Source organism: Nomascus leucogenys, chromosome 3 (assembly GCF_006542625.1).
Source record: "Nomascus leucogenys isolate Asia chromosome 3, Asia_NLE_v1, whole genome shotgun sequence".
NCBI lineage: Eukaryota > Metazoa > Chordata > Mammalia > Primates > Hylobatidae > Nomascus > Nomascus leucogenys.
The window spans coordinates 93,170,505-93,193,569 of NC_044383.1; the positions used below are offsets into that span (position 1 = coordinate 93,170,505).

The 23,065-nt window shown below is 44.8% G+C and overlaps 1 long non-coding RNA gene and 1 other non-coding gene across 2 annotated transcripts in view; both read right to left on the minus strand.

Moving 5' to 3' along the window:
- Positions 1–7,664: 7,664 nt before the first annotated feature.
- Positions 7,665–7,771, minus strand: LOC115834516. The gene has a single exon (XR_004029463.1). It is a non-coding gene; the product is annotated as a U6 spliceosomal RNA (small nuclear RNA).
- An 8,917-nt stretch (positions 7,772–16,688) lies between these two features.
- Positions 16,689–23,065, minus strand: part of LOC105739564 — a 42,845-nt gene continuing 36,468 nt past the window's right edge. The window contains exons 2-3 of the long non-coding RNA XR_001115491.1: positions 20,006–20,156; positions 16,689–17,630 (exon numbers count right to left, since the gene is read on the minus strand). This is a non-coding gene — a long non-coding RNA (uncharacterized LOC105739564). The remainder of the gene's footprint in view (positions 17,631–20,005; positions 20,157–23,065) is intronic.

Sequence of the window (23,065 nt, forward strand, 5' to 3'; positions counted from 1 at the left end):
GTTTTTCAACTCCTAAGCATAATACCATCACCGTGGAACCAGCAGGAATTAAGCTTCACCTCTCCCATTCCTCTCACTTTTTAAACTGTTCTACAACAATTTACCTCCCTCAGGACACTTTGCCCTCTGAGCAACCCAGAGATGCTAAGCCCAAGTCCACATAGCGCTGCCCTGTGCCTTTTCTCACGACTGCAGGGCACGAGCCACCCCACTTCTCAGCCTTGGCTCATGGCTCATTACCACCAGGGCTTAGTTTAGGGCCAAATTCAGCTCATATTGCAACCTTCTGGCTGCCAGGGCAGAAACAAAGTTTGAAGGTTGTTCTGTCCAAACAATTTGCTCCACAGAGCAGATTAATTTCATACTGGCAAAATCCATACACTTAATAATTATCTAGACTGGGGGTAAAGTACCAGTAAATCGATTGCCATATAAAATGCAATTTAAAGAACACAGCACACAGAGAAGAAATCTGGGTGTGTTCTTCCAGCTATTCCAAACCAGATTCATGTACAAAGACCTTCCATTCTGTATCTACTGCCCCACCTTGTCTTGTAGGCTCCAGAACCATATGTCAACCTTCACCTTCAACAGCTCCTTTTTGCCCTTAGTAAACTAATCAGCCCAGGTAAACAAACCAACAGTAAACCAACCAAGCCCCTTGTGAGTCAGCCTCCTGCGGACACTCCCCTACCCATACCTACCCCATATAGCAATCACACACAGGAAATCTCTTGCAGGTCAAAGGCCCCATGCTCTCCTGGGCCTCCGTGCCTTTGCACGTGCTGCCCCCTCTGCCTGGTGCGTTCCTGCCTGGCTCACTGGATCATTCTTCAGAATGCAGTTCAGGGAGCATCTCTGTATGACATCCCTGACCATCATGCTGGCTGAAGTGCTTGTCTATGCCTTGCCATAGTCCCTGCCATGGCTGTATCTGATGAGTGCGTTGATCTATTTAGCTTCACGCTAGGTTTAGTGGGGATCTATCTGGGCCTTTCATCCTTGTACCCCCAGCCCAGGCCCTTGTTATCTATTCCAGGACTTCTGCAGGCACCTTCATAATAGGTCTTGATGCTTCCAATCAACATCTCCCCTCCCCAGTTCTTCCTTTTCACTGCCTCCAGAGTTGTATCTCTAAAACACTTCATTCCCCCTTTATTCTGCTTACAAACCTTCTATTGTTCCCCATTGCCCCAACTCTGTGGCAAGCATTCAAGACTCTTGCCAACCTGATGCCAAATTTCTCCTTTATGTTCTTCTTCTACCGTTTCAGGCATAGATCCATGCTACAGTCAAGAGTTCCCCAAAGGGGCCACAAAATGTCTCTTTTCCACATTGGCTCATGAGGTTTTCTCCTTTTCCATACCTGATAGGCAAACTTCAATTGTAAGACCAGGTAAAATGTTACCAGTAAATAGCTCTCAACTCCTGAGCCAGAATTCATTGCTTCTCTAGGGGCTGGTAACTTGGTCCAGTTCTGCTCAGCTGCTCCTTTGTTACAGACTGAGCCCATGACCAGAACCCTCAGCTGCTCCAGCAGATGGTGGCTAGAATTTTTTGAGTTGTTTTTAACCTGGTGCTCTGAGACTGGGGTGAACCTAGGGAGCTTAAGCAGTAATGCCACGCCCCCAACACATCATACACACACAGACACACACACACACACACACACACACCAGGCACACACATAACATGGACTTACAACATGCCATCATGTTGGCATGATGGGCACATTATAAGGATGGGCTGGCAGGGCGCGGTGACTCACGCCTATAATCCCAGCACTTTGGGAGGCCGAGGCAGGCAGATCACTTGAGGTCAGGAGTTTGAATCTAGCCTGACCAACATGGTGAAACCCTGTTTCTACTAAAAATACAAAAAAAAAAATTTGCCAGGCATGGTGGTGAGTGCCTGTAATCCCAGCTACTCCGGAGGCTAAGGCAGGAGAATCGCTTGAACCCGGGAGGCAGAGGTTGCAGTAAGCCAAGATCACGCCATTACACTCCAGCCTGGATGACAGAGTGAGACTGTCTCAAAAAAAAAAAAAGAAAGAAAAAGAAAAAGAAAAGTAAAGAAAAGAAAAGGATGAGACTCTTGTCTTGAGCACTGATCAGGTACTCCATTCCTCCTTGTCACTGGATTCTGTCCTGAACTCCATCCAATATGGCCAGGGCACCTCCTTGGTGCCCTGTTACATGCTTTGTCATGAACCCCATCTTGACCCCAAGTGGAATGATCACTCGGTCCACTGCAGGCAGCCTTCATGAATGCACCTTTCTATAGCAGGATCCACTTAATCTTCCTGAAGTGGGCACAAAAAACAGGCTCTTAAAACCTGCATCTGTCCTCTCCAACTCTTAACACAATCTGGTACACAGTTTTCTCAGGCAGCCCATGCAGAGTGGGTAAGTGTGGAGATGTGTATTATTCTAATCCTTCCAACATAGCTTCTCCAGACATGCCTTCCCAGGGCCAGTTGAGAGCAGGCTGGATGGACAGTGCGGTGTCTACCCCTGATGTGTAGTCCAACTTACTCAGTGACGCTTCCTGCTGCACGTAGAGGCCTGCAGCCGGTGGTGTTCCAAGGTGAGAAGGTGGGAGGGGAGCCAGATGCATGGTTTGCTACAGGTGCAGACAGTAGAGGTTTATAAGCAATAATAAAACCAAATAAAAGGTAATTCGCTTTTTATGAAAAGCCCATGAACTGGCAATTGCCGACAAATGGGCAGTTCTACATAATGGCTGTGATAAAACACCTTCCTCACAAAGTAGTTTTTGGGTTTAAATTCTAAACAATTTCTGTGAGTTTTAATTAAATACATGTAAGCTTCAAATTAGCAAATTGTATTACTTATCCATTCATATGCATTGTTCTCTACATGAAAGCGAATTTTGGAACTCCCTGTTAGTCATACTGTCTCCTAATACACACAGACTCACCTGCACAGTCTCAGTGGCACCAGGATAAACCCAGAAAGGTCAGAGTTTCCACCAAGGCAGTTGTTTGTCCACCTCCTGGGTACTATATATGTCTGCCTTTACATAATGCGTTTCAAACAAAGAGAAAACAATGACCGTAAAGATAAAGAAATAGAACTTCAGTTGCTTCAATACTGCCATTCCATGTAACCGCTTGTAGTTTTTATTTGTATTTTTAAAAATGTAGTAGTGAAACAGAGCATGCACTTCAAGGTATGGTATTTTTTAAACTTTTTTATAATGGAGGTGAAATTTATAGAACATAAAAATAACAATTTTAAAGTGTACATTCCGTGGCATTTAGTAAATTCACAATGTTGTACAACCATCACCTCTGTCTAGTTCCAAAACTTTTCATCATTCCCAAAGGAGATTCCATGCCCATTATGCAATCACTCCCTGTTCACCCCCATTTTTGGTTGCAAGTACAAATTTTGGTTCACACATGAAATTTTTTACTAATTTTTAAATGCACATATATATATATATATATATTTTTTTTTTTTTGAGATGGTGTTTCTTTCTTGTTGCCCAGGCTGGAGTGCAATGGTGTGATCTCAGCTCACTGAGATGGAGCCACCACGCCCAGCCATAATATATTTTTAGTTTGAAATTTTCTTTATTATTATTTGTTATAAACTGTAATTTTATCATCTCATACTACAAGAAACATGTAGGTATAAGTCTTCCCTGTTTTCAAAAGTCATATTAATGTTATAAAATATTTAATCTATTTCTTTTTATTTTACTATAATATTTATTTCACTTCTTTTTTCTTTTTTTCTGACATAACAGTATATATGAAGTTCAATTTTTAAAATTTACTGACTGTTTTTTTCCTGGACATTGTTATTATCTATTCCATTTTTATGATTATTACTGAAGATAATTTTGTTGTATAGATGAAGATTGATAAAAATGAATTCATTCTGGGCGTCAAACAAGCCAGATACACACTGACCATAGCTGCACAAATGTAGCTTGGTCCCTGTTTGATCATTGCTGTTTCTGCTCTGCAGTTGGGGTCACATACCTTGCTGACTCCTCCTACTCTTTAGTCATGCATGGGGAGTGTAGAGGAGGAAAAAACTTTTTTCTTCTTCCTCCTGGGTTCTCCAGCTGGGGGTCTGCAAATGAGACTGACAAAAGGCAGTCTAAAAAACAAGAGAAAAACAGAGTTGATTAACATATGCAATGCACAAAGAGAAAAACTCAGAGATGAGCAAGTCAAAGGGATGGTTAGAGGTTGGGGCTTATATAACATCTTAACAAAGAATAATAAATTTGTAGAGAAGTGATGAGACAAAGGAAAGGATTTCAGCCTTCCAAGGTGCTATGGTTTCAATGTCCTTTCCAAGATTCACGTTGAAATTTATTGCAGGGCCAAGCATGGTGGCTCATGCCTGTAATCCCAGCACTTTGAGAGGCTGAGGTGGGAGGATCACTTGAGCCCAGGAGTTCAAGACCAGCCTAGGCAACATAGTAAGACCCCATCTCTAAAAATAATTTATTGCAGGAGGTGGAGCTTTTAAGGAGTGATTAAGTCATGAAAGTTTGGCCCTCATGAATGGATTAATGCTGTTATCACAGAGTAGGTTAGTTATTGAGAGTGGGTTCCTGATAAAAAGGAAGAGTTTGGCCAGATTTCCTCTGTTTCTGTTTCATGGACTCACTTCCACCTTCCTCTCTTTAACCATGGAATGAGCCTTGACAGATGCAGGTGCCATGCCCTTGGACTTCTCAGCCTCCAGAACTATGGGCCAAATAAATCTCTTTTCTTTATAAATTATGCAATCTGTGGCTTCTGTTATAGCAGCAGGAAACAGATTAAGACACAAGGGCAGAAAACTGTGGGAAGATAAATATATGAGGGAAACTAATAGAAAGTCAGGATTGTCTTAGTAAGGTTCGTGGTATAGATTCCCCTCATGCTGTCACTGGGCTAAAGGAAAAAAAAAAAAGTCTGGTGATCAAGCATCTAAACCTACTTCTAGGCAAATGGTGGGGGAAGGAGAGGAGAGTGTTTTTTTGGTGTTCACTGTTTTCAATTGTCTTCAGCTTCAAATAATCCTTACGCCAAAGTACAAATTTTAGGGTGGCATATTCTGATCCCCTACAGTAGCCATCTCTAGAGCTAGCTCCACTCAGGAGAGACTGATGCTCCTTTAGCTTCTTCCTCTTCTCTGAGTCCCTTACTTCATAGGGAAGCCCAGTGTTTCCAGCTTTCACTGCCTCTCATTAGAAATAGGTTGGAGATCCCCTCCCAAAAAACTGGCTGGGGCAGGTGAACTCAGCACATGCCCTGGGGGCACAGTTCACAGAGTGGAGCAAGCCCCAGCACATCCAGAAGATTTCATGGAGCTTCTTTTTTCAAACACTCTCCTTAGTAGACAGGCATGTCTAAAAATAAATAAACAAACTGGGAAGTATTGCAAAATATTTTCTCTCAACAGGTATAACTGAATGATCTTGCCTTGCCAGAGGCGTGAGGACTTCCTAACCTTATCTCTATGGGCCTGGAATGTTTACACCCAGCAGCCCTTAGCCTTAGTGATGGGAGATTATTTGAGCCAGTTTAGCCACCTGGGTGCCCATTATTTGAGGACTTTTTTTTAAGTTTAGGTATATGTTTTAGTATTAAAGAGAATGCTGAGATAGTATCATCAATTATCTATCCCAATGAGCCCAAGAGGTGTGATAACCAAACAGGCTTAAAAGCTTTCATCTCCTCACTCTGCATACAACATTGCCGAGCACCTCCCCATAAATGGAGGCTAATCCACAGAGAGGCTGATAAAGCTTCAGCTTTGGGGCTCCTCACTTGTACAAGCTTCTTCCAAAGCTCCATACCTAATTGTGTATTCATAATTTGTGTTCTTTTTCTTAAACAGGTCTGAGGGGAAAAAGAGCCAAACTGTTTTTCTCCTCCTATGCTTTCACAACATAGAACGTTTCTTTGATGAGATATTTCCCCACATACCAAGCAATTCTCCAGCAGACACCAGCTGGGTGTCCTCTAATTCAGTTTAATTCTGACACTATCTACCTGATGATAGTATCAGATCCCACTGGTTAAGGGCTCAGTCCCACAAGTTTGCCCCTACCCCCAACTTCAGATGCACATCACAAGCCCCAGGTTGTGACCTATGCTTCTGACCACCAGCTATAAATTGGGGTTCCCACAACTCCCTCCTTGGGTTTGATTTATTTGCCAGAGTGGCAAACAGAATTCAGGGAAACACTTTACTTATGTTTATCCATTTATTATAAAGGATATCACGAAGGATACAGATGAATAACCAGATGGAAGAGACACACAGGGCAAGGTATGTGGGAGGGGGCACAAAGTTCCCATGCCCTTTCTGAGCATGCCCTCCAGGTACCTCCACATGTTTTGTAATCCAAAAGCTCATCCAAGCCCTGTCCTTCTGTTTGTTTGTTTTTTTCATGGAGGAGTCATTATATAGATATAACTGATTAAATCATTGGCCATCAGTGATCACCTGAACCTTCAGTCCCTCTCCCCAACCTGGACATTGGGGACTGGAGCTGAAAGTCCCAATTCCCTAATCATGCCTTGGACTTTTGGTTACCAGCTTCCATCCCAAAGCTATCTAGGAGCTCCCAGCCACCAGTCATCTCATTTGCTTACAAAAAGACACTTATCCCTTTAGAGATTCCAAAGGTTTTAGGAGCCAGGTGTCAGGAACCAGTGGCAGAGACCAAATATGTATTATTGATTATATCACAATATCATAACAGAGTTCCCCAAATTATATAAAGTTCAAGCCCCACAAATCCTGGATTGACCCCTGCTTCTACATACCCCTTTAATGGACCTGTGTGAGAATTTCTAAGGGACCTATGCCCCTGAGCAGACACTTAATTTGATTAGCTGGTGCCAGATCATTCTCCAACCTGTGCTCCCACCAGCAGCAGGAAAATGTTATTCCCACACCTCTGCCAGCATTGGCATTCTGAAGCTCTCTAAATTCTCTAGGTTAATAGCTGTATAATAGCCTTACAGCCTTACACAGCCTTGAGTGATTGTAAATTGCCTGAATATGTCACCCATTTTTCTTCTGGGGTACTATCAGGAGTTCTTTGTATATTCTAGATATTCATGCCCTTTGTCACTTTTAGACCTCATAATCTCTTCCCAATCTGTCATCATCTCTTCAGTTCAACTGCGATGTCACTTGTTCACAGAAATCCTTAATTTTGGTGTAATCCGATCTATCAATTTGCCTTGTGGCTTGCACTTTCGAAGTCTTGTTTAAGGATTTCTTTACTCCTTCCAGGTTGCAATGCTTTTCTCCTGTTAACTTTATGATCTTATCTTTTACCTTTAGGTCTCTTGTCTGTTGGAAATCTCCTTTGTATGTGGGTTTAGATATGGATCCTACTTTAATTTTCTCTATCTTTCTCTGCCTATTTTTCCATCACCATCTACTAAACAATCCATCCACCCTCTAATTAAACTGTGGAGCCAACTCCACATTGTATGAAATTCACACGTAAATGCAAAGCTACCTGTGAACCGTCTATTCCACTCCACTCCCACATTCAAAACAACTTTGTAGGGTGTCTTGCTATCTGGTAGGCAATTTCCCCTCTTTATTCTACCATTTGGTTTAGCTCCCTGTGGAACTTATTTTTTCCTATACATTTTATTTATTTATTTTTAAAATACGGAATGCTTCACAAATTTGCAAGCCGTTTTTGCACAGAGGCCATGCTAATCTTCTCTGTATCATTCCAATTTTAGTATAGGTGCTACCACAGTGAGAACCCCCATACATTTTAGAATAAGTATATCAAGTACCTATAAAAAAATTACAGCTAGGATTTTAACTGGGATTGCACTAGATTTATAAGTTAATTTGGGGATGTTTGACATCTTTATAATTTAAGTCATGTCATCGAAGACCTGGCATGTCTGAGGGGAGGGAATTGTGAGAAGAGATTAAAATAGATATCAATGAATGTCTTGGAGAGGGTCCCAAGTCCTGTCCTTACCATTGGCCTTGCTTGAGTTTGGAGGCTGGGCAATAAAAGCCCATTTTAGTCAAAGAAGAACTGGGTGCAGAGAGAACTATGCTTCGCTTCCCTGGGTGTGAACCAGAGGCTCTGCAGGCATATAAGAGAAGCCCCCATCTGGCAAGGACTGGGTGAGAGGCCAAGGAAGCCAGTGTCTCAGAAGCCCTCCCAATACCCAGCAGGGGGAAGAAAAAGCAGCCAAGCGTGCCCAAGCGTGCTCAAGCACCACAGGCTTACAGAGCGAAAGGAACCTGGGAATATGTGGGCCTGGTGACGCGAGGCCATGGTGGATTTGGGCACAAGTGGTAGATGCCAGCGCATGACTAAGAGGACAAGATGTGCCAAGTTTCGGCTGAGTCAATGCCAATGGAAGGCAGAGAATAGTGTGAGCCAGAAACTCCCTCTTACCAGCGCCTAGGTGCTGCAGTGCCCTCTCTCTCTGCACAGGAACTGCGACAGCCTTCAGGGAGAAGATGACCTAGGAGGAGGGGAAAGATCCAGAAATTGACTATTGATTCAAGGAGTCGTGAGTTTTAAAGCAAAAGTTATCTTGAATTGATAGGTTCAGTTTTGTGGAAATAAATCGTCACATTTTATTTTTACCCCTGAGATACTGAACTATGGTGGTTATATAAATTTCATATCCACTATACAACTTTTAGTTTCTGCAGACTGGATTTCAGTAGTAGAATAAAATCTGTTGAGGAGGGACTTAGAGAATTAAATAAATATGACGTAACTATAGTGAGGCAGGAAGAAATTGAGGCATAGGCCAGGCATGGTGGCTCATACCTGTAATCCCAGAACTTTGAGAGGCTGAGGCAAGAAAATGGCTTGAACCCAGGAGGCGGAGAATGCAGTGAGCCGAGATCGTGCCACTGCACTCCAGTCTGGGTGACAGAGCGAGACTCTGTCTCAAAAAAATAAATTAAAAAAAGAAAGAAAGAAAGAAAGAAAGAAATTGAAGCTTAAAAAACCAAAGGCTTTGCTTCTCATAAAAGTGAATTAATGGCAGACAAATGTGGACGATTTTATCATTTCCAGGCCTCACTGTTTCTAAACTTAAACAAATACTTTGAGGGGATTCTGGAATAATCCTCCTGAGACCACAGCCCTACTCACAGAGCTCTTCTAGGTCGTGGAAGCTGACCTGAGAATGGGGAGCACTTCAGTGTGGCCACCTCTCTGCAGAGTAAAGTCATTGCCACCCATGAAGTGCCCAGAGCACAGAGGCTGGCTGGGTTTCCTGCTGTTGCCTGGTGACGCCCTGTCTCTAACAGAATGTGCAGCCCCTCGGGAGGTCAGGCATCCTGCAGCTGGTCTGGGAAGACCCCTGGTCCAGTGGGAAGAGATGGGTGTGGCTTTTATTTTAGGAGATGGGGTCTTGCTATGTTGCCCAGGCTGGTCTTAAACATCTAGCCTTGCGTGGCTTTTAAACATCCCTTGTTTATGGACTAAAATGTTCTCTAACAAAAGGTAGATACTGCTTCGAGGATGCACTCCATTTTAGTTCTGGCATTGGAGGAGTTTGGAGTGTTTTCTGTGTACAACCCTCCCTGTACCTCTAGCACAAACAGACAATGAGACCCTCTCTCCTACCCCTCACCACCTCTAGGGAACCCAGAGGAGTGGAAGCAGGCCACTTCTCCTCTGAGGAGAGCCTCCTCCAAACCATGCAGTCTTTGGGCATCAGCTGCTGCCCCTGCTGTGTGGGCCAAGGGGACCCCATCTTGTAATGGCCTCTGGCTGTAGAGTCCAGGCAGATCCCACCTTCCATCCCAGCCTTCTCTGAATTTGCCGGCCAGCCATCATCATCTTCTTCTCTCCTTTGAAATGGAGGCTCAGGAACTTTGACTCTTTGCCCTTATCATTTGTAGGGGCCTGTCACAGAGCTGGCTCCAGGGTGTCCTGTCCAGGCCCCTTGGCCACTATTGCTCCGCTGCTCTGGTACCATGGGGGACATAAAGCTTCACTAGGGCTCACAGTCACTCCAGAACTCCCCTTGGGAAGGGAGACCCTAGTCTTTCCACCCTGGGAGCCCTCCATGTTGACCTGAGGCATCTATTCTACAGCCTGTTCCCCCAGCACTCAGCTAGGGTAGGAAGCAGGGACCCCAAACCTGCGTCCATGTTCTCATCCTCTGATTTGATACAGCTCACAAGGCAAGGAAGGTTTTTACATTTTTAAATGGCTGAAAAGAATAATAACAGTTTGAGACACATGAAAATTATATAAAATTCAAATTTCTACACCTGTAAATTTTACTGGAACATAGTTATACTCATTCCTTCACATATTGTCTATGTGACTGCTTTTGTGCGACCATAGCACAGTGCAGTACTTGCAGTGGAGACTATGGGGCCCACAAAACCTGAAATATTTACTGTTCAGCCCTTTGCAGTAAAGGTTTGTGGACCAACCCCTGGTCTAGGCTGAACTCTCCCTCTCCTGACAGCTGTGTGTAGTCAAAGCTACTAGTGCTCCCAGAATGGTGGGGAAAAGCAGATGAGACAACTTCTGCCACCAGCCCAGCAGCTGCCAGAGTAGGGGCCGTGGCTTTTATCATTGTTCTTAGTACCAGTACATATTCCTCTGATGGTAAATAATTTTCAGTAACTCCAAGTTCAAAAGTTATCTTCATAACCTTGTATATCTTTGGAAGAAAAGGTTACTACTTCCTTGTAATAAGTTACTTTTTTACAGTGTTTTAAAAGAACGAATTGATGAAATAACTTCCAAGCAGGAAAATTCTGCTTCCAAGCAGGAAGATTCTCAAACCAGTTCTGGTTAATTTTTAGCTCAATCAGACAATTAGAACTGAGAGGTGACAGCGTGCTGGCAGTCACTTGTTCACAGAAATCCTTAATTTTGGTGTAATCCGATCTATCAATTTGCCTCGTGGCTTGCACTTTCGAAGTCTTGTTTAAGGATTTCTTTACCCCTTCCAGGTTGCCATGCTTTTCTCCTGTTAGCTTTATGATCTTATCTTTTACCTTTAGGTCTCTTGTCTGTTGGAAATCTCCTTTGTATGTGGGTTTAGATATGGATCTCACAGTCCTCACAGCCCTCGCTTGCTCGGCGCCTCCTCTGCCTGGGCTCCCACTTCGGGGGCACTTGAGGAGCACTTCAGCCCGCCGCTGCACTGTGGGAGCCCTTTGCTGGGCTGGCCAAGGCGGGAGCTGGCTCCCTCAGCTTGCGGGGAGGTATGAAGGGAGAGGCGCGGGCGGGAACCGGGGCTGCGCGCGGTGCTTGCGGGCCAGCGCGAGTTCCCGGTGGGCGTGGGCTCAGCGGACCGCGCACTTGGAGCGGACCGCGCACTCGGAGCGGACCGCGCACTCGGAGCGGACGGCTGGCCCCACAGCCCCGGGCAGTGAGGGGCTTAGTACCTGGGCCAGCAGCTGCTGTGCTCAATCTCCGGCCGGGCCTTAGCTGCCTTCCTGCAGGGCAGGGCTGGGGACCTGCAGCTCGCCATGCCTGAGCCTCGTCTCCCTCCCCAATGGGCTCCTGTGCGGCCCGAGCCTCCCCGAGGAGCGCAGCCCCCTGCTCCACCGGCGCCCAGTCCCATCGACCACCCAAGGGCTGAGGAGTGCGGGCGCACCGCCCGGGACTGGCAGGCAGCTCCACGTGCAGCCCAGGTGTGGGATCCAGTGGGTGAAGCCAGCTGGGCTCCTGAGTCTGGTGGGGGCTTGGAGAACCTTTATGTCTAGCTAAGGGATTGTAAATACACCAATGGGCACTCTGTATCTAGCTCAAGGTTTGTAAACACACCAATCAGCACCCTGTGTCTAGCTCAGGGTTTGTGAATGCACCAATCCACACTCTGTATCTAGCTACTCTGGTGGGGACTTGGAGAACCTTTGTGTTGACACTGTGTATCTAGCTAATCTAGTGGGGACATGGAGAACCTTTGTGTCTAGCTCAGGGATTGTAAACGCACCAATCAACACCCTGTCATAACAGACCACTCTCCTCTCTGTAAAATGGACCAATCAGCAGGATATGAGTGGGGCCAGATAAGAGAATAAAGGCTGGCTGCTGGAGCCAGTGGTGGCAACCCACTCGGTCCCCTTCCACACTGTGGAAGCTTTGTTCTTTCGCTCTTTGCAATGAATCTTGCTACTGCTCACTCTTTGGGTCCACACTGCCTTTATGAGCTGTAACACTCACCGGGAAGGTCTGCAGCTTCACTCCTGAAGCCAGCGAGACCACGAGTCCACCAGGAGGAACGAACAACTCCAGACGCGCCGCCTTAAGAGCCGTAACACTCACCATGAAGGTCTGCAGCTTCACTCCTGAGCTGGGAAGACCACGAACCCCACCAGAAGGAAGAAACTCCGAACACATCCGAACATCAGAAGGAACAAACTCCAGACGCGCCACCTTAAGAGCTGTAACACTCACCGCGAGGGTCCGTGGCTTCATTCTTGAAGTCAGTGAGACCAAGAACCCACCAATTCCGGACACAGAACCACAAACTCAGGTATTAAAAACACTGAGGATGGCCTGGTGTGGTGGCTCACGCCTGTAATCCCAGCACTTTGGGAGGCTGAGGCAGGCAGATCACGAGGTCAGGAGATCGAGAGACCATCCTCGCTGACACAGTGAAACCCCCTCTGTACTAAAAATACAAAAAAATTAGCTGGGCGTGGTGGCGGGCGCCTGTAGTCCCAGCTGAGGCAGGAGAATGGTGTGAACCTGGGAGGCAGAGCTCGCAGTGAGCCGAGATTGCACCACTGCACTCCAGCCTAGGTGACAGAGCCAGACTCTATCTCAAAAAACAAACAAACAAACAAAAACACTGAGGACTATCCATATATTAAAATAATTTTGAGTGTGTGTGTGTGTGTGCTGATCAGTTCAAACAGGATTGAGAATAGAAGTAGAGAGTTTATCCTCTTGAGGGAGATTTTGAATCTGGTTATAGATTTGTATTGTTTAAAATTTGCAGTCTATCTCTAAACTCATGGACTGGGTGGGGGGGGGGACGCTAGGAATGTAGCCATCTTTTGTTCAACTTTGAGAAAGCCAAACTGAAGACTTTATAATGTAACAGTAAGTGTATGAACTTGTCTGTTCCTTTGGGCTTTCAAAAATTCATTTATTCAACATTTATTTACTGAGAACTCATCACTTACCCTTACGATGCATTATATTAGAGGCAAAAAGCTACAAAGATGTATGCCACCATCTCTGCACACAGAAAGAATCCAGTAAAGTGGGTGGGTTTTCTTGGTTGTAAGGAGCAGACTCAGCTAGGTTAGCTCAGGAGGGAGATAAATGTGGAACATTAATGGAGTTGGTCTTCCACGGAAGGCAGGAAGAGGCATTGGAAGGAATAGGCCTCACTGCTCTGGGACTGACGAGCTGCTCTGGCTCCAGGAGACTCCAGGGTTCTGTGGCAGGAGTTAGGGGGCCGTGTCCACTGGCCTAGCTCAGTCTCCCCTGAGCTGCTTCTTTCCCTTGGCCTGAAACTCTTCTCTCCACCATCACTACAGCTTGCTTATAGTTTCAATATTTTGCAACTGGGGCTTCTTACAACCTATTGTAGCTCCAATTCTTATCTTTTCATTTCAAAGCATCCTACCAAGTCTTTTTTTTTCTTGACCTTTCTTTGGTTAAATTTCCAAGGAAGAAATGGCTTTTAACCCAGCTTTTATGTGTGCGTCAGGTTATGAGAAAAGTTGTTGACCAACCTATCAATTGGCTGTCTTTTTGTTAGGTGTCAACCATGAACCAATCTGCTCTAGGGACACGTTCATACAGGACAAAGTATCCTCACTTAGAGCTGCTCCTTTGGGCTGTCCCTAGCAGGCTTAGTGGGAATGACAGACAATGTGAATAACTTGTTTACCATGGAAATAAATACCTATAAAATTAGCTCTATGCTATGATAATACTATGAGTCAAAGTCCATGGGCCAACATAACTGCCCAGATGGTAGGGAAAGAAAATAAACCATAGCCAGGTAGGATTAGAGCTGGGGGAATTAGGCTTAGCTGAGGATTAGGGCTTGCTCTTCCATGGGTAGCCAGGAGGGCAACACCCAGGGGAGTCAGCAGCTTCAGGCTGAGTATTGTATCCAAGGGTTTCCTGGCAGTCAGCCATCAGGAAGGCATTGTAAGAATTAAAGAAAGAGGAGAGAAACACGAAGGGTGGCTCAACAGTTAACAGGTTTATTTTAAACCTGGGAGGGACTTCTGACCGAGTTAGGTCAGAAGCCGCACTCTCTTGCAGACTAAGAGTTTTTAAAGATTCAGGGTGGGAGAGTTTATCAGAGGCTTGGACTGCTTCTGTGTCTCTTTGTTGTGCTTATCTGGGAGGGAGAGTTGTGTGTCTGTTCCCATACATCCTTCTGCAGCTGCAGGCATATCCCCCCAATCTGCCTTTAGCCTCCCTGTCTTAGTGCACCTGAAAGGAAAAGAATGTGATTATTAAGGCCCACTGTTTTACTGGGGCCCATTGTATGAGGGTGAAGTTTGGCAGTTACCCAAGAGACTTTCCTCCCACTTCCCTCTTTGCCTGTCTTATCTGAATTTTACTGTCTGCTCTTTCTGGCTGCTTGTAATGAGAAGACAAGTGATTTTCTTGAAATGCATGAGGCTAGACAGGGAGCTGGAACTTAAAGTGGCAGTGTTTGTCCGAGATGATGGTGCTTCTGTCCTGTCAAGCATAGTTTAGGGTGATGAATTCCCTGAGAGCCAGTGATTGGTTGTACCGTACTGAGGGTAAGTTCCAGTCTGACAAGGAAGAGCAACCAAAGTTAGGCAGGATCTCCAAGTTGTCTGAAACTCGGAGAAAACAACTAATCCCAGTGGGAAACTGGACGGCTAAGCAGACACCAAAAATAGAGGCTCTGTCTTATAGAATGTGCATATTGTGTGGTGCATGTATGTGCATGTGTGTGTGTAGGGGAAAATACTGATACAACTCTGAGGACACATATCAGTCACGATAACACAAAAGATTCCTAGTGGTGCAAATAACTTGAGACCTTCACCTACAACATGGCTAAGAGGCTACAGAAGACAGAAACTCAGATGAGTGAGTGAGGATTCAAGGCAATTATCACAGACGACTCTTCAGCTGATCTTAACATATGTGTTTATCAGAAACAAAGGGAGGGAGGTGAGGAACCTCGGTCAGTAGAATCAAAATGTTCTGGCTCATCTGATATCTTCCCCCTTGGGCCTGAAATCATCTACATAGCTAAGGAGGTTGTAAGAGAACCCAGAAGGTAGATTACTACCAGTTACATGCCACAGACTGAGGTCCACGCAGGGAAGCCAGCTAGTAGACTGAATCTCCCCTGAGAGTTGGTAAGAACATGCAAAGAAAAGAACCCTGCAGGGCTAAGTAACCCTCTTCTTCATTTTCAAGGAGCAGGGCGTCATGGGCCCTTTTCATCACTTTTCAAAAGTCTGAGCTGCTTCTGTTGCTTCCATTTGTTCACCATGAAAAAATTTACTTAGGTGGTCACCCCAAGTGCTTTAACTGTCTTTATCTGGAGTCAACAGCAGAAGCTTGGCTAATTAACAAAATGATAAAAGTCATAATGATAAATAATAAAAATGGCTTCTCATTGGTAAAATTAGTGATCAGTTAATTAACATGAAGGAAGTGAGAAATGGGCTTTTACAATTGAACCTAATGGTGTTCAATAGGGGGAACTGGGGAACTGGGGTAAGCATTAGGGACAGTCTCTACTCTTAGGTAAGCTGGGTGTAAGATTTTGGCCAGCCCTTCACTTGTCACCTTTCTAAATGGCATAAGAAATATGATTCTGACCTTGTCCTGTGTTCAGCTGTGAATTCAGACAATTTGGTTACCTGGTGCAATTAAAATCTGGTCTTTAGAACACTGCCCTGTCACTCTTTAAGAGGCCCTTTCATGTAGAGTGTGGACAAAGCACTGAAAAGGTCAGAGGGCTGGAAATTTGCCAAGCTTACAGAACCAGCTGCGTGAATGATTTTGGATCTTCTTACTGATAAATATGTATGTGTGCCAGCATTTGGGCTGAGATCTGCTTTCATTATAATATGATAGGAAGTAGGGTTATGAGGAGATGAGGCTAATCAGATCCCACTACTTCTTGGCCAGGCTTGGGAACCTTAATGATGCAGAAAAGGGATTTCTATAGAGTCCAGGCAGCATTATTCATTTGTCCCCTTGGCATGTTTCTCACATAACTTCTATATGTCAGGCATGTGCTCCTGTGTACCACACTGAGGGTACAGTGTTGCATAGGGCAGATGTGCTCCGTTCCCTCAAACAGCTTACAGACCAGGAGAAAAGTGATCAAGCAAGTAATTACGACCAGCAGTGAGTAATATGGCAGGGAAATGCAGAGAAGTGGGGACACAGAACAAGCACAATACCCATGGGTGGGAGGTTGACACAGTGCCTCCTTTCTGCTGAAAAAACTCAAGTGCTAGAACTTATCCATACACCACTGGACAAATGCCTGAAGGCCACTGGTAGGCCTGACCCTGTTATAGAATTTACAGCTCAAGGACATTTTGAAGTCCTATGGTCATCCTCTTCCCATCAGCTTGGGGTCACGTGGACACCTGGTCCCCTCCTATTTTTATTCCAGAGGGCACTGAGGTTCAAATATACACGCTGTGGTTGGCAGATTTTATCCCTAGAGACCAAAGCATGAAGAGGCTCCGTGACTTGCCCAAGGGCATTTATTGAGTCAACAGTAGAAATGCGAAGAAAATTCCGTCACCTGACACTGGGGCCAGCTCCCCTTCCCTTGACACATCATCTAAGGGGGAAAATAATCTTCTGAAGTATCAAATAACTCTGGTCTTTTGATGAGTGAGCAAGCTGGTAAGCAAATAATGAGAAAAGTGAGTGTTGAATTTCCCTTGACATAACCCTTTTGGAAAATGCAGTGGCAGATGCAAGAAGAATGTGACTTATATTATAATGAAAGCAAAAATATTTTCAAATAGATTCAGTGGGCTAATAAACAGAAGGGCTGGCTATGAGTGTCAGCCTAAAGGAGAGCAGAGAAAAATTTCCTAGAGTTCTCAGCCAGGCAAGATGACTGCTTACAATACACAGCTTTCATATAGGGAGTGAGTGTCCTTTTTCATTCTCTTAGTTATGGAAGGGAAAGGGAAAGGCACTCTTCAAACACAGATCACTTAAGAGTAGTCTCACTTGAGAAGCTAGTGACGTGTGCTGATAAAATGACGGGTGCTGGATCCTTGTTGAGATGAGAAAACAATGCCTTTGGGGGTAGAGGATCTGTGAATCACTCCCTCTGTGCCGAAGAAAGGGACTCAGGAGAAGCCTGGCCTGAGTGCTATGAGTCCACTGACCCCTCAGTCACACTAAATATCTATGAGAACCATGAAGGAATGGGCTTCTACATTTCAGATGGCAAATTCTGAAAAGAATGAAGTTCCTTACAGAAGTTTATCTTTATTTTCTATTGGGTAGAATTTCTAGAAGCTTCTTTAAAAATTGTGGCTTCCTTGGCCTTAAAGAGTGATAATAACTTTTCCCTCAGCATAATTCTGCCCCACCCTAAAACAGCACTGTGTCTCGTGCTTCTTGTTTGTCGCAACAGCAGCACCTAGGATTAGGTTTCTCCAGTCTTCCTGTAATAAAACAAAACAACATTGAAATGAGTTTCTATGATGGCTACTTTTATGTGTCAATTTGACTGGGCCAAGGGTTTGCCCAGACAGCTGGTAAAACATTATTTCTGGGTGTGTCATGAAGGCGTTGAATTGGTAGCTGCATAAAGAACACCTGCCCTCACCAATGTGGGTGAGCACCATCTAATCTGTGGAGAACCCAAGTAGTGTCAAAAGGCAGAGGAAGGGTGAATGTGCTCTCTTCTTGAGCTGGGACATCTATCTTCTGGCCTCAGACATCAGACCTATGTATATGTATCAGGCCTATGTGTATATCTGTCTATATATCCTATATATAGATATAAGATATAGATCTATATAGATCTATAGATCAGTAGGATAGATCTATATATCTGATATCTATATATAGGATATATACATCTATATATTCTATTCCTATATATAGGATCTAATATATAGATCTATATATCCTATTGCTTCTGTTTCTCTTGAGGGCACTAATACAGCTTCTTTAGGATCTTCCTGTTTAAAAGAGAAAAGGAGGATGGCAAGGAAAAGATTTTCCTTTGACATTTAGTTCACTTGGAGGACTCTATTTACTGAAACATTTCTATGGGCTTCGTTTTATAAAGGCAACCATATACAGTCTATCCGTGTCAATAGACACATAGCATCCACACCCCCAGGCAATTTAAAATTAGAAAGCTCAGATCTGGTTGGCCTCAGTGTGCTCATTTGACTCCATTTTTCTTTCCTCATCTGCAAGATATTCAAGATTATTATGTCAATAGATTGATCGTATTGGGGAAGAAGAGGAGATGTCACTAAAGTTGGACATCACTACTTTTTTCCCGGTTTTTCAAAGGTTTGTAGCATGGAAACAAATCTCTCTAGACTAAACTACACAAGAAGCCAATCCCCTTCATATGAAAAACATTCCACTTGACAGGACAAATCCTTTGATTTTTCTGCAAGGAAATTTTATGAAAGAGCCTGGAAGCTTGTTTACAGAGACTAGAGAAGAATAAGCTCCGTGGAGAGCTCTTTCCTGAGACCTGAACACCCAACTGTCTGCTGGACATCATTTTCTTAGACACCCCCAAATTCAACATGTCTAAAACAGAACCTATTGTCTCTTCTCCCTACCCCTCCAACCCTGCTCCACTGAAGCTGCTATCTCATTGATGCCACCATCTTCCACCCAGGTGTCCAAGCTAGAAACCAAGGAATCCTCCGTGAGGCCTTTCTCTCGCATCCTCTCTGCTATCCAGTTAGTTACTAAGTCCTGTTACTGCTGCTTCCTACATTTCTCCCATATTTATCCACTTCTCTTCATTTTCACTGCCTGCCCCTCCCCTGGCGGCGGCTCTGAGCATCTCTCATCTGGATCACTGCACTAGCCTCTTAATGGGGGGCCCTACCTCCTGCCTTGCCCTCCATCTCTTCCCTACATGCAAGGAGAGTGATCCTTCTAAAATGCAAATCTGAACCCGTCAGTTTTCTGCTGAAGATCCTTCCATAGCTCCCTACTGGGAATAGGTCAAACAATGCTTAGAAAGAACTTCTTTGTTTGAACTGGTTTATCTCTTCAAAGTCTTGACTAGCCACTCCTACCCTCTCCTACTCCATCGTCGTTGAGCTGTGAAAACTTGTAGGTCCCAGATGAATCTGCCTTGCGGTCTGTCTTCTCTTGGCCTTTGCATACAGTAGCTTCACAGCATGGAACACTCTTTACTCTCATTCTTCGCCTAGAAAACTGCTACCGGCCCTTCAGATCTCAGCTTAGAAGCCTCTTCTCAACTTAGCTTACATGCTCCCATAGCACAGCCTGTATGTCCCATTTCAAAGCTCTTGCCTCACTTGGGAATGCAAATGTCTATTTACTCATTTGGCTGTATTCACTGCTAAAATATATGCTTCTTATATGACATGTTAGAAAAGGCAAAACTATAGTGATAGAAAGCAGATCAGTGGTTGCCAGTAGCTGGGGGGAGGGTAGGAGATTGACTACAAGCAGTGCAAGCAATCTTTTCAGGGTGATGTAAATATTCTCTATCTTGATCCTAGTGGTGTTTATACTATCCCGTGAATTTGTCAAAATGCATCAAACTTTACACTTAAAACGCGTGAATTTTATTGTATAGAAAGTATACCTCAATAAAGCTGGTTTTAAAAAAAATTAATATATGATCCTCTAGGGCAGGTTTATACTTAGAACCATCCCTGGCTCATAGTAAGTGCTTACAATAGGTAATTTTTAAACCAATGAATGGATAAACAAATGAGTATTATTTCCTTTCCCCTATTGTTTTGTACAATTGGCATAAAATTATTTTTTTAAAGATACGTTTAAAAAGTGTTCATTTATGACCTACTTTGTCATCCCATCAGTGGAATCAAATTTCTTTCAGTGAAACATGTAAACGTAAGACCTGTGCATATCTTACGGGAGAAAATGTTTCCAGGATGAACTCAGAGGAGGAGACAGCATTACAGTGGCGCCAGACAGCCGCAGCTCTACTTGCCCTAGGCACGAAGAGGGTGAGAAATAAATGTTTCAGGGGACTGGCTAGCAGCAGTTCTGAGGCCTGCTGCCCTGAAGCTTCTTTTCTGCAGCTCCTGGCTGATCCAGGTTCTGGATGCATCATCATGTCTTGAAGGCACTGACAATATCCACTTCCTATTCCTTAGCTGCATATGTCTTCCTTCCCATGGACTAGGTAGCTCAGGAAAAACAGAATGGGAGCTCCTGCCCAGACCGCCACGTGAATGCCTGGGTGCTGATGCAGAGAGACTAACTAGAGACAAGTACCTGCTTTGGCCTGAGACATCTTTGACCAGAGGCACAGGATGTACTTGCTTAACCGTAACCTATACCAGGGTTAACCCTTGCCCAGCTGTTCCAGGTTAGGAGCCCTTTCTGCACTGACAGTCTCCTTCATGAACAAAAGAATATTTTGAATTGGAAGAGATTAGCTTGCTCTTTCCTTCATTTTCAGTTGAGGAAACTGTGGTCAGAAAGGGTGAGAGACTTGGCTGGACTATGACGAGATCGCTGGGGCTGGAACCTTGTTTCTGCACTTGAGGGCCAGCTGCCAGCTGCCAGCAGCCTCCCTGCACCACTCCCGGGTGGCTTGCTCGTCCCAACGCACTGCAGTGCGGGGAAGGGGAGTGTGCTCTCCTTCATAACCCAGCAGGGATTAACGCAGGCTACTTAGCTGATTTTAGAAAGTACTTGGTGAATCAATAGAATGAATTTCAGAATTCACATTTTCTCTCAGATTTTACTATTGAACAAATGAAAAGAACAAAAAGTAAAAACAAATGGACTGATTTTTTAAAGATCACACAAGTCATCACCATTCCCGACTAATTGATGGACTCCCTTGGAAGGTGACGGCTTCTCCCCCACCTGTCTAAGCACACATAAAACACATCAAGTCCTCCGTGTGGCTCAGCACCACCTCTTTTCCTCTCGCACACCTGGTGGAGACTGTTGAATGAATAAACAGACAACCTCATTTGTAAGTAGGTGGCTTGGAATCCAGAATGCATTTTCCAAAGGAAACGACGTCATAGGAGGGCTTGGGTTTCCTGGGCCTGCCCACAAAGCCTAATTAATCTATCACACTACTGAAAGGCTATATATTTTCAGTAGGAAATAAGGGGAAAAAGAAGTACAGTTACCATAATCATCATAAAATAAACATAAAAACCTGAACAAGAAATGCTTGCCTAGGGCAGACCTTATCCCCACTACCCAGCTCCACTCAGAAGAAAGAGCAGAGCCTGTCTCTCTCTCTCTTAAATGAGTGATCATGCCTCAAAATTAGTGCCTTCATTTACTAATAGCCGAATCTCTCTCTGACAGCTGCTCAGATTAACCAGGCATATATTACTTTCATCTTTAATAAACAGGCACTCTAGAGTCGGTGGCTGGTCTCCATGGCAACCAGATGAAGTTTTTCCGCTGATGTTGGGGGCAAAAAGGCAGAAGGAATAGACGCTAAGATGGCAGGGGAAGGTACGTACGGATTATAACGTACTGTCCTCCATTTCTTTACTGGTCCCAGGCTACCTCCCAGCAAGAATGGAGAGTGGCTGTTTCTACCTTCTACTGCACACAGAGGAAAAGGGGTCCTGATCAGTGCTATCAGTACGATGGGAAAGGGCTGGGTTACAGAGCTTAGCGCACACCAAGGCCTGCACTGCCAAGGAGCTACATGCAATTGCATCCAACTGAATTCTCGTTTCCTGTATGTGCCTGGCCCTGTGCTTCATGCTGCGGAGGTGGTTTACAGTAAGAGCATGTAGACTAAGTGAGGAGAGGTGCCAACACATATCATGTGGAGGGCAGGAGGAGGTCCAGCCCCTGCCTCCCCAACCAGGAGCAGCTGCAGCTCACAGCACCATTTGCCCTCAAGCTAAGCCACACCTAGTTCTTGAGCTCTGGCCAGAATGACTTTAGCCTTGCCAATCTAGCAGCTCGTCAGGCTGAATCAAGCATTTTTTGATAGTTCATGGATGCAGCAGCATCTACTGGGCCCCCAACACCTGGAGACCCACAGAATTCCTGCCTTCCCTCACCCATGACTGGTGGATTGACTTGGCCTGCATGACTGGGATCTGACTCACATTCCTAACCCAGGCTGGGGCCCTGACACCCTGCCTTTCTCTTGCCTGCATCTTACCTCAGGCACCTGAACCTAGTTTGATAACCCCAGGCAGGTACCTGCTCTAAAGGAATGGTCACCCAGAACCACCCTGACAAAAGCTTTCATTCTATTTCAGCTACTGTTTCCTGCTGGAACTGCCTGCCTCTATGCCCCAGCAGGGGGACAGATTGCTGTGGGCCCTGAAGACTGGACCTTGGACCACTCGCACCCCCTCAGGCCAAGGCCTGTCAACTTCTGGTCCCAAATTCTTCCTCATCCCTACAAACCAGGGATGCTGCCAAAATACCAGAAATCCTTATTCCTGAGCCTGAGGTGGTATTTGAAATGGGTCTTGAAGGGTGGCCAGGATTTGGACAATAAAAGAGAAGACTTCCTCTGTCAGCACCAGGGTCCTTGATGAGAGTCATAGGGTGATGGTGTAATTCATTCAAATCTCTATTAGGTAACCCCAACCTCCTGCCCCACTCGATAGGTAAGAGTACAGGTCATCCTGGTCGGTGGAATCAGCTCCTGCCAGGGCACCCGCTTGCTGCACAGACAGGTGTTTAGTCACAGTGTCCTCCTGGAGTTGGGTTGTATAAATACAACCAATATCCTCCTAGTGTTCTTAAAGTGGAAGTTTACAGCCAAATTCTGTAAAGAGAATTTTTGACTAAAATTTACTAAACATATTCACTCATTATTCACAAAATCAATGAGGCTGGAGAAGCAGGAACCTGTCATAAAAGGCTCTTGTAGGACACATTAAGGAGCTTGGAT